Here is an 11,128-nt window from a genome sequence, read left to right as displayed (position 1 = left end):
ACTCCTGCCATGTTATTCCATGGTGTTTCTGCTCCCCTGCTTGGTCTTGCTGTTTGGTCTCACCCAAGTTCCTGGCTCTGGGCTGCTAAGCCCAGCAGATTCAAAAGTACGCAATTTCTTGTTTCCGATGCAAGTTCCACTAGCTATAAGCCTTCAAACTTTTAAAATATTCCCATCTATGTGGTTCCTAGTTTTGGAGCTCTGCCCTGAATCTCTTTGCCTGTTATTCTGTGGTGTTGCTGACAGAGAACTTCACTGCACCTCCTCCCTAGCTGCCATCAAGCCCCACCTTTCAGGTTTATCTTATCTAAGTTCCATAGCCTGAGTTATCCCTCATTACTCCAATATTTACATATGCAAAGAATGAGGTTAAAAATGAGTATAACTAACAGGATTTAAAAAAGCCAAAGATCCTTGATTTCTTGAGCCCAAGGAATGCTCCCCCTGTATATTGATGGTGGGAGGGTTGACTGGTGAATTTATGAGTTCACAGTATACATAGAAGCCTCCAGATCTTTCTAGCACAGCTCTCCTAAATCACTGACTAGTCAGGATGCCCTTGTTTGCTATTTGGTGTGATTGACCTGTAATTCCTTTTGTTCCTTTGTCACTCTTGTGGCAAATATCCAAGTGTTGAAGAATTGAACCAACATTGGTTTCCAGAGAGTGTCCAGGGTTTATGGAGATGTCTGTGACCACCACCATCTATAATGTTTTGCTCTTTCTGTTTTCACTCTTGTCCATTTCTGGAGAATTTTCCAGTGAGCCTAGTTGGTTCCACTTATAACTTCAATCAGATTCCATCACTGCTAGTTCCCATGTCCTCAAAGACCTATGTGCTCTGATCCCTGGCTCCCTCTTTGACCCATTGCCTCTCATCTTTTGCTTACTCATTCAGTTCTAGCTTCATGAGTTTTCTTGTTTACTCTCAAACCTGCCAAGCATCCCTTGATCATTTGAATTTGCCCTTGGTTCAGTCTAGAACATTCCACACTCTTATTTCATCCAGGTCTCTGTCACATGACATCTCCTTAGAGAGGTCCTCCATGGTCACTGTGTCTAAAATAAGACCCAACTGTTATTCTTTATACTTTTACCTCAATACCTTTTTCTTTCTTTCTTTCTTTTTTTTGCTGCTCATCTGATTTATTTTATTACTAGTATAGATGCCCTTGGACTCCTGGCGTAGCATTTTAGGATCAGCACTGGACTGAGAACCAAAAGGTCTGTAGTTCAAACCCATCAGCTGCTCCTCAGAAACCCTACACAGGATCACTATGAGTTGAAACTGACTCAACAGCATTTAACAATAACAACAACAACATATATGCCCTTGGAGTCCTGGTATGGTGCTGTAGGATAAGCACTGAACTACAAAGTCACTTTGAACTATAAGGTATGTATTTCAGACTCACCAGCTGCTCCTGGGAAACCCTATACAGGGTCTCTATGAATCAGAACTGACTTGATGGCACATACCAGCAGTAACAACAACATATATGCCCTTGAGAGAACACAGACTCACAAGACTTAAGCTGAAAATATGCATTTTACCTGTTGGCAAGTAAACTAGACACATAGTAGGCAAAACTTTCAGAAATCTGTGCCTTACCTGCTGCAATGTTGTAGAGATCACAGCTAATTCATTCTGAGATGTATAACGTTATCACTTTCACCTGGTAAGATTTGGGTTCCCATCTAACTTTTTTTTTTTTTTAAATAACATATTAATTAACTTTAAATTGTAGATACAGTTTTGAACTAGTTATGAAACAGTAACTTTTAAACGAATCATTGAGAAGCAATGATATCAACCAAAGCATCTAATCACAAAAATAGTAAAGAGAATCGAAGAGAACTTCACAAGGAACTCAGGAGCCACAGGCACTTAACTGTTCTTTTCTAGGACCCTGTAGTAGTCTGTCAGGATTTTTTTATGTTTTGGGAGCCATGAAACCGTGTGGAGGAATGTTCTTCTTCCCAGTTGAGCTTCCTCATCTGAATTCTGGAGATGAAGTCAAACTCATTGTGCCTTGCTGGATCACAGAAGGTCAGGCATTTTTTGCTTTGGTGTAGGCAGCCACTGGGAATGAAATCGTTTCACAGAGGTAAGGCTCACCTGGTTGTATTCTTTCACCATACTTACTCAACCTGTATGCTGAGCAAATAATCTGAGAAGCTGGATTCTGTGAAGAAAAACGTGGCATCATGATTGAAGGAAGACTCATTAACAACCTGTGATATGCAGATGATACAACCTTGCTTGCTGAAAGTGAAGAGGACTTAAAACATTTACTGATGAAGATCAAAGAGCACAGCCTTCAGTATGGATTACATCTCAATGTCAAGAAAACAAAAAATTTTTTTTTGTCACCACTGGACCAAGAAACAACATTCTTATCAACAGAGAAAAGATTGAAGTTGTTAAGGACTTCATTCTTCTTGGATCAACTATCAACACTCACAGAAGCAGCAGTGAAGAAATCAAACAATGTATTGCATTAGGCAAATCTACTGCACAAGATCTTTTTTAAATGTTGAAGAGCATAGGTGTCAGCTTGAGGACTAAGGTGTGCCTGACCAAACCATTGTATTTTCAATAACCTCATATGCATGCGAAAGCTAGACAGTGAATAAGGAAGACCATAGAAGAATTGATGCTTTTGAGTTATGGTGTTGAAGGAGAATATTGAAAGTGCCATGGGTTGTCAAAAGAACCAATAGATCTGTGTTGGAAGAAGTGCAGCCAGAGTGCCCCTTGGAGGCCAAGATGGCCAAACTTTGTCTCTCATACTTCGGACATATTGTCAGGAGGGACCAGTCACTGGAGAGGGATATCATGTTTGGTAAGGTGGAGGGTCAGAAAAAAAGAGAAAGACCCCCAATGAGATGGATTGGCCAAGTGGCAACATTGATGGACTCAAGTGTGGCAACAGTAGTGAGGTTGTCCCAGGATGGGGCAGTGTTTCGTTCTGCTGTGCATAAGGTCGCTATGGGTCTATACTGACTCGATGGCACCTAACAATAATAACAAGGCTTACCAGCTGCTCCTCAGAAACCCTATACAGGGGTTGCTATGGGTCAGAACTGACTCAATGGCACTTCACAACAAAAACAAGGCTGTGAGCCACAGTCAAGAGTGAGCTCTTATAGGTTAGGTTCTTCTTTGTCTCATTATTGAGTTCCTATAGGCTCCTGGCCCACAATGTAGAAGTTGGCCCCTGTAGTACCACTGGACCTCTGTGGAGCCAACATATAATATGGGAGATGGGAAGATAGCAACGATGGTTAACTTCGGATCCAGGATGCCTTCCTCAAGCACAGCTGCATGCTGCTTCATCTGCCAGTCCAGGGGCACATCATCATCCTTGGCCCAGACACCCAGAGGGTGTAGTAAGAGGATTGGTTGCTTGTAGACCCTCTCCAGGAGCCAGTGGTGGGTGTCCTGTATCAACAGAGCATGGACATTGTGGACAGGATTGCACAAATGGAATTTGAACAACGTATCAGCATTCACTTCTTTGTATTTCTGCTTGAGTTCTAGAGGCATCAGGCAGTATTGGTACAGCTCATCCTTCCACCTTATTTTCTCATGCATATGAAAGTCTTCAACTAGCCAATCACTGTTTTCCATCACTATTTTGGTATAGGGGTGTTTTTTATATGTTGTCCCCTACACATGAGAGCAAAGCTCTTCTTTTCTATGTTCATAGAATTTAGGGTTTCATTAGTAGTCACTCTTTGTCCACTGTGCACCAGAGCAAATGCCCTGCACCCACCAGGTACCTCTTATCATCCACAGAGTGGGAAGTACAGTCACATGTTCATGCTGATCATTCCATCATCTGGAATCAAAGTGTAGACCCTGCAAGTGCTCCAACCATATGACACTTTTTAGGAGAGTGGCCCAGCCTTCACTCAAACTTGGACCCACTGGAGATCCAGCTTAGTAATGGATAATGAAGGGACACTCTCAGCCTTAGCTCCAACTTGATCAAGTTTGTTTTCTGACATGAACAGTTCTTTGTAGTATGGGGTACAATGTTCTGTTCCTGCAAAAGCTCCACTACGTGCTGAACACAGCCACTCACTGAAGACAGACTGGTTTTAAGCACATGCTAAGGAGTTCCAGGTTTCTCATAATGTGAATCAATACCAGTCAAACCTTGAATCTCCCCAGCTCAGGCCCTTTCGTAGAGGCCTTTCACAACTATTCTTCAACAATTAGAGGTGCATCTACAAATATTTCAACGAAAGATAGTCCTGCTGATTCATGGATTTTACAAACGTTCTCATAATCCCTTGTGAAAGAGAAATTAAATTGGTGATGCAAACCAGACCAGTGTCTGCAAACAGCTTGGCCCCCTCAGCAAGCCAGAAGATATTTTCTTCTCTGTCCCCAAGGGATGGCATGGGAGACTCCAGCGCAAAACTTATGTTGCTACTTTTCCCTGCCCTGGAGAGACCTGAGAGCCACACAATGGTGGTGGTGGTGATGTGCTGTAGAGTCAGTTTGGATTCACATAGACCTAGTATAGGGTGTCTGAGGCTGTAAATCTTTGCGGGAGTAGAAAGCCTCATCTTTTCCCCTCAGAACAGCTGGTAGTTTTGAGCTATTGACCTTGAGATTAACAACCCAACTTGTAACTACTACAGTACCAGAGCTCCTCAGAATCCAACCCTTGTTCCAACTGCCAGCCCTCTCTTATTCCTGCTCACATGATGGGCCTGATAGACCATGCTTGTGGATTTCTGCTGGGTCTCTGTGTTCTGCTTCTTGACTGTTGACTTGCTGGCCAGCTAGCAGAGACAGTGCCTGTGGTGCTGAGAGAAGAGATGGAAGGTGGCAGAGATGGCAGTGGTGGCAGCACAGACTGCTTTACTTCAATCGCTTGCGGTACTATTCACATAGCATGCAGAGTAAGTAATACTTGTTATGTCTTAAGCCTATATAATGTAATCAGACGACTGCAGCAAAATCTTAGTAAGAAAATATGTATGTTCATATGTGAAATAACTGATATATCTGTTCCATCTATTTGCTTCCATTTTGCTAGATTCCTTTAAATTTATTTCATCACTGATTGAATTGTTACAACCTGGTGTGTTATAAATATGGCTTTTCCTGGTTTTAGTTTTTATTCAGAGCAGTTGTATTCTATATGTTTTTCTTTGTCATGTGTCTTTTCTACTAGAGTATAAGCTCCATAAAGGCAAAAAGAAACAGATTTTATTATTATTTTATCCACAGTACTGAACACCATAGAACATATTGTTTTCTTCTCCATTCTGTTACTTTCTGTTTCTTCACAAGTGTATTTAATCCATTCACAATCAGTGTAATTATTGACAGGTATGAATCGATTGCTGTCATTTCACTATGTGTTTTATTTGTGATGTTGCTAGTTTCTTTGCTCCATATATATTTCTGAATTTAGTTCATTTTTTTTGTGGGCTTTCTTTTTATTTTCCTCATTGCTATTATATTAATGTTTTATAAATCTTTTATGATTTTCCTCTTTTTAATTTTGATTAGAAGGTGTGTTTTTTTTTCCTTTGATATTATTCTCTAGTAATTTTCTCCCATTTTATCTCAAAATCTATTTAACTTCTTCACCATTTGGAGGGTCTGTATCTACTCTATTCCCTCTTTTTGCTTTGAAGCTGACTTCATTATAAATTGATATCTCTGGTCCCCTATTTCCATTCTTGTAGAATTGTTTAACTTTGTTTTGTTATTAGGTGCCATTGAGTCGGTAAGACTCATAGTGACCCTATGCACAACAGAATGAAGCACTTCTGGGTCATGGGCCAACCTCATAATCATTGCTATGTTTGAGCCCATTGATACTTCCACTGTGCCAATCCATCTTGCTGGGGTCTTCCTCTTTTTCCCCTTTCCATTCACTTTACCAAACATGATATCATTCTCCGATGACTGGTCCCTCTTGACAATATGTCTGAAGTATAAGAGACAAAGTCTAGCCATCCTGGCTTCCAAGGAGCACTCTGGCTGTGTTTCTTCCAACACAGATCTATTTATTCTTTTTGCAGTCCATGGTACTTTCAATATTCTCCTCCAACAGTATAGCTCAAATGCATCAATTTTTCTAAGGCTTTCTTTATTTACTGTCCAACTTTTTCACACATATGAAGTTATTGAAAATACCATGGCTTGAGTTAGGTGAACCTTAATCCTCAAAGAAACATTTGTGCTCTTTGACACTTTACAGAGGTCTTGTGTAGCAGATTTGTCCAATGCAATACATTGTTTGATTTATTGACTGGTGCTTCCATGAGTGTTTATGGTTGATCTAAGAAAAATGAAGTCTTTCACAACTTCAATATTTTCTCCATTTATATGCATGTTGTTTATTGGTCCAGTGGCAAAGATTTTTGTTTTCTTTACATATAGGTGCAACCCTTACCGAAAGCTGTGGTCTTTGATCTTCATCAGTAAGTATTTTAAGTCTTCTTCCCTTTCAGCAAACAAGATTATATTATCTGAATATAATAAGTCTAAAGGTTGTTAATAAGTCTTCCTCAAATCCTGATGCCATGTTTTTTTGTCATATAATCCATGCTTAACTTTTGGTGCTTCTATATCTGTATTGCGTTCTGGGTGATGTTGTCATGTATGTTAATCTCACATTGTCATCTGCTGTTTCTGGTCCCCAATTCAAAGAACACCCTTTCATAATGTTGGGCTTGTTATTACAAATTCTCCTGCTTAGCCGAAAATGTCCTTATTTCACTCTTGTATTTGAAGGATGGACTCCTGGTATGGTGCTGTAAGAAAAGCATTGAACTGCGAACCACAAAGTCAACAGTTCAAACCCACCAACTGCTCCTCAGAAACCTTACACAGGGTCGCTACAAGTCAGAACTGATTCAATGGCATTTAACAACAACAGCATTTGAGGGATAGATTTGCTGGGTGTATGATTCTTGGTTGGAAAGTTTTTTCTTTCAGAGTTTTGTATGTCATACCATTGCCTTCCCAGAAAACTTCATGTGTGCATGGCATCTGCTGAGAAATCAGAGCTTAGTCTTATTGGTTCTCCTCTATAGGTAATTTTTTGTTTTTCCCAAAGTGCTATCAGAATTCTTTCCTTGTCTTTGATTTTAAAAAGTTTTATTATGGTATGTCTTGGAAATTTTCTTTTGAGTCTATTCTGTCTGATGTTTGTTCAACTTCTTGAATGGTTATTTTTCATCTTTCATAATATTAGGGAATTTTTCTTCAAGCAACCTTTTGATCTTTTTCTCTGCATTTTTTTGTTTTTGCCTCTTGTTCTGGAATTCTAATCACATGTAAGTTATTCTTCTTCAGGGTGTCACACATAAACCTCAGGATTTCTTCTTATGGTTTCCTAATTGTTCTAGCTTGCTAGTATTGAGAGATTTATCTTCAAGGTCACTAATCTGTGTTTCCATTGATTTAGAGCTACTCCTTTGTCCTTTCAGTGCAATGTTCATTTCTAGGATCTTAATTTTAATCTTTTGGACTTCTGTTTACAGGTTTTTTATTGTTTCAATATTTGCTTTTATTTTGTTTATTTATGCTTACAGTGTTTTCCTAAAATTTTCTGATGTTTTTTTCTGTGTTGTTCTTGCTTTCCTCTATCATTCTGTTACTCTGCTGAAGGCTCCTACATATTATTCTTTTGAATTCTTTCTCAGGCAGTTCTAGTACCTCTTTTTGCTCAGAAATGTTTTCTCACTCTGCATGTTGGTCATTTGTTTGAGCTACTCTCTGTTCTTCCTTATGTGAATGAAATCATATGTTGTGGTGTTATTGTATTTGTATTTCACTGATGATCATATCTTGGTGTGTTATTAGGCTGTCATCAACAGTCTCCTGGTGGGTGTGCTGAGAGAATGAAAGCATGTGCACTGTTTTGTTTTTTGTTTACCATTTGTGCAGCTCAGTTTAGGTTGGGTTAGGCTGGCACTGGCTGGCGTCTATCATTGATCAGGTGGTACAGAAACTCTAAGTGACTCTTGTCTAGTTTGTGGTTGGGCTTTATGGGCCTAGTGCTGCTCCATTTTGGTGGGGCAAGAGGAGAAAACACACACAGGAAAATAAAATAGAACAATTGAACAAGCAAAAAACAGCAAAATAGATTATAATAAACGAGAAAAAAAGAAATTGAAATGGATAACAAAAGCAAAAATGAATATGAGAACTAAAGAGAAAAGAGATCAATGAAAAATTAAAAGAGAAAATAAAAGGAAGAGAGCAAGACAATAAGGAAACAGAGAGAGGGCATATAAAAAGAGAAATAATAGAAAAATAAAGAAAAAATAGGAGGAAGAAAAGAAGACATGAGAAACAAGAAGGAAAAACAAAAATGGAGGTAGAAAAGATAAAAATCAAGGGAAATGAAAGAGGGGGAGAGAAGAAAGAATAAACAAACAAAAAGAGAAGAAAGAATAAACAAACAATAACGACATAAAAATGAGAGGAAAAGTAAACAAACAAGCATGTGCATTTGTTGGCCTCTGCTAGCCAAGGAACTCATGATTTGTGTGGAGGAGAGATGTGATGGCTGAGTGCTCAGTCCTAGATGGTGTTGTTATAAGCATTATTGCTGCGGTTGTTAAGTGCTGCCAAATTGGTTCCAACTCATAGTGACCAAGTATAGGGTTTCAGAGGCATGATTGGTGGGTTTGAATTGCAAGGTGGTAGAGGTGTGGTTCTGTGGGTTAATGCGCCAAACTGCAAAGCCGTTTGAATTGCAAGATCGGTGGTTCAAGCTCACCAGCTGCTCCTCAGAAACCCTATACAGGATCCCTATGAGTCAGAATGGACTCTACAGCACTTAACAGCAACAACAAGAAATCTATGTTCAGCACTCAATTTGGATGTAGTTTGTGGATTCCCTTTAGGTTGCTAGTTTCAGTGTTTGTCAGACCAGAAGGCAGCTAGAGGAAGGGTGGCTGATTATAAAGTTTCCTTCTGGTCTAATTCTGACCTGCAGGTTCTGTGGGTTCTGTAGAACTGGAGTAGACCCAACGAGGTGCAGTGGGCTAACACTGGCTCAAACTGTTCAGCTCTGAACTCCCAGGGAGCAGGGTCTGCACTGGGGTTAGGTGAGGATGGGTCTGGCTTCACCTCTGTTATGCAGGGAGTGTGAGGAACAGAAAGTAACTGTATCTTTTACATAGCTCATATGAATCTTCTCCATCAACCACCATTTGTCTGTTTCTACAAAGCTGCTTGCAAAAGTTCAAGATGGCCATGCTGTTTCTGGTCAGTAGTCCATTCACCAGTCAGTCCCTTTGTTTCACCGCTCCTGCTCAGCTTCTCCTCCCAGTAGGTATCCATTCAGTCCACTACTCTGACCTTGTCTCTAAATACCAGGCTTCCAAGATTGCCCTCTGAGTCTGTTTCATTAGGTCTCCTGCATCTTTGTTATAGATTGTCTCTGTAGAATGTCTGCTTAGTCTGCCATCTTGCCGGAAGTCCAATCCTTACTCTTTTATTCTCTTCCTTGTTTTTTTTTTTTTTCCTGAGAAACATAAATCTAAAGCACAGTGGTTTGTTCACCGCTGCTATTTTCCCAGTTCTGTGGATTCAGAGGTACTGTTGAACTTCTTCCTGTCTCTTTGGCTGTGGTGACACCTTGAATGTATTTAATGTGTCTTGAGAACCGCTTATTATAAAAGCATATTATACAAATGAATATCAAAGACCACAGTCTTTAGTGTAGATTACACCTCAACATAAAGAAAACAAAAATCCTCATAACTGGACCAATATGCAGCATCATGATGAGGAAAGGAAAGATTGAAGTTGTCAAGAGTTTAATTTTACTTGGATCCATAATCAACACCAATGGAAGTGGTAGTCAAATATGGTGTATTGCATTGCACAAATCTGCCAAAGAAAACCTGTTTAAAGTGTTAAAATGCAAAAATGTGACTTTGAAGACTAAGTTCTGTGTGACCCAAGTCACGTGTAAAAATGGCACCAACCATGGCACACTCTGCTCAGCTAGGTTCAATAATTCATTATAATGGACATTGGGAATTCAGAAACCATACACACAATTACGAGGTTTATTATTAGGGAAGTTAACAGATTATATAATTCAAAGCCAGAAATGTTCATGACGCATTTCTTCCAATCAAGACAGTCTCTCCTCTACTGTAACCATAGGCAGGTCTCTCTGGTCCTTGGCCTCTTGGTCTGCCTGCTGCCCTATACCAGCATTGTTACAAAGCTCTGGGGCTGCTGATAAATGCTCCCGGGATACGCTATTTCACCATCAAACTCAGCCAGCAGGCACTCAGCAAGTGTAGCTCCCTCAATTAAATGCCTGTAAGCAAGTCTCCTGCCCAAAGTCAGTGAATTGACTTGCTTCATGTGCAGGGATGTCTGCTGCTCCATCTTGTGCTCTGGCTTTTGATGCTGCTACTATTGCTCCTCTGCTGCTTCTCTAATGTTACAGATCTGTCCCTAGGTAGAGGAGGTTCAATGTGCAGGGATTTGGGGTTCCAAAGAATGTGCTCCATTCCTGGCTCTTCCTTGTTGATACTGAGAGTCTCCTACCTCTGCTCTTAAGATGAATCATTTTAAACTTGCATCAGGTTTTCCAAATTAACCTTGTTAATAATCATTCACTACTGATTTATAGATCCATCAGCTCATTCCCTCACCTTCTCTTACCCATACCCCTCAGGAAAGGTGAGAGTTACAAACACTATGGCTAGAAGAGACATATGAAGCAGTGCATGGCACCACACCATGGTATTTTCAGTGGTCTCATATGCATGTGAAAGGGGGACAATGAATAAGGAAGAGCAGAAAATTTTGATGCCTTTGAATTATTACATGGGTGAAGAATATTAAACATAACATGAATTTCCTAAATAATAAACAAATCTGTTTTCAAAGAAGTTTTCAAGCAGCCAGAAAGCTCTTTGGTAGTGAGGATGGTAAGACTTCCTCTTGTGTTTTTCGACATGTCATTAGGAGGGATCAAGCCCTTGAAAAGGACATCATGCTTGGTAGGTAGAGGGTTAACAAAAGAGAGAAAGACCCTCAATGAGACAGAGTGACTCAGTGGCTGTAATGATGGACTCACACTAACAGTAAGGTTGGTTCAGGACCAGGCCCTGT

At 40.0% G+C, this 11,128-nt stretch overlaps 1 pseudogene; it reads right to left on the bottom strand.

The window, feature by feature from the left end:
- Positions 1-3,174: 3,174 nt before the first annotated feature.
- Positions 3,175-4,413, bottom strand: LOC102826787 (annotated as a pseudogene).
- Positions 4,414-11,128: the final 6,715 nt, after the last annotated feature.

This window comes from Chrysochloris asiatica, unplaced genomic scaffold (assembly GCF_000296735.1).
Source record: "Chrysochloris asiatica unplaced genomic scaffold, ChrAsi1.0 scaffold00001, whole genome shotgun sequence".
NCBI lineage: Eukaryota > Metazoa > Chordata > Mammalia > Afrosoricida > Chrysochloridae > Chrysochloris > Chrysochloris asiatica.
This window is presented reverse-complemented; position numbering and strand designations above follow the sequence as displayed.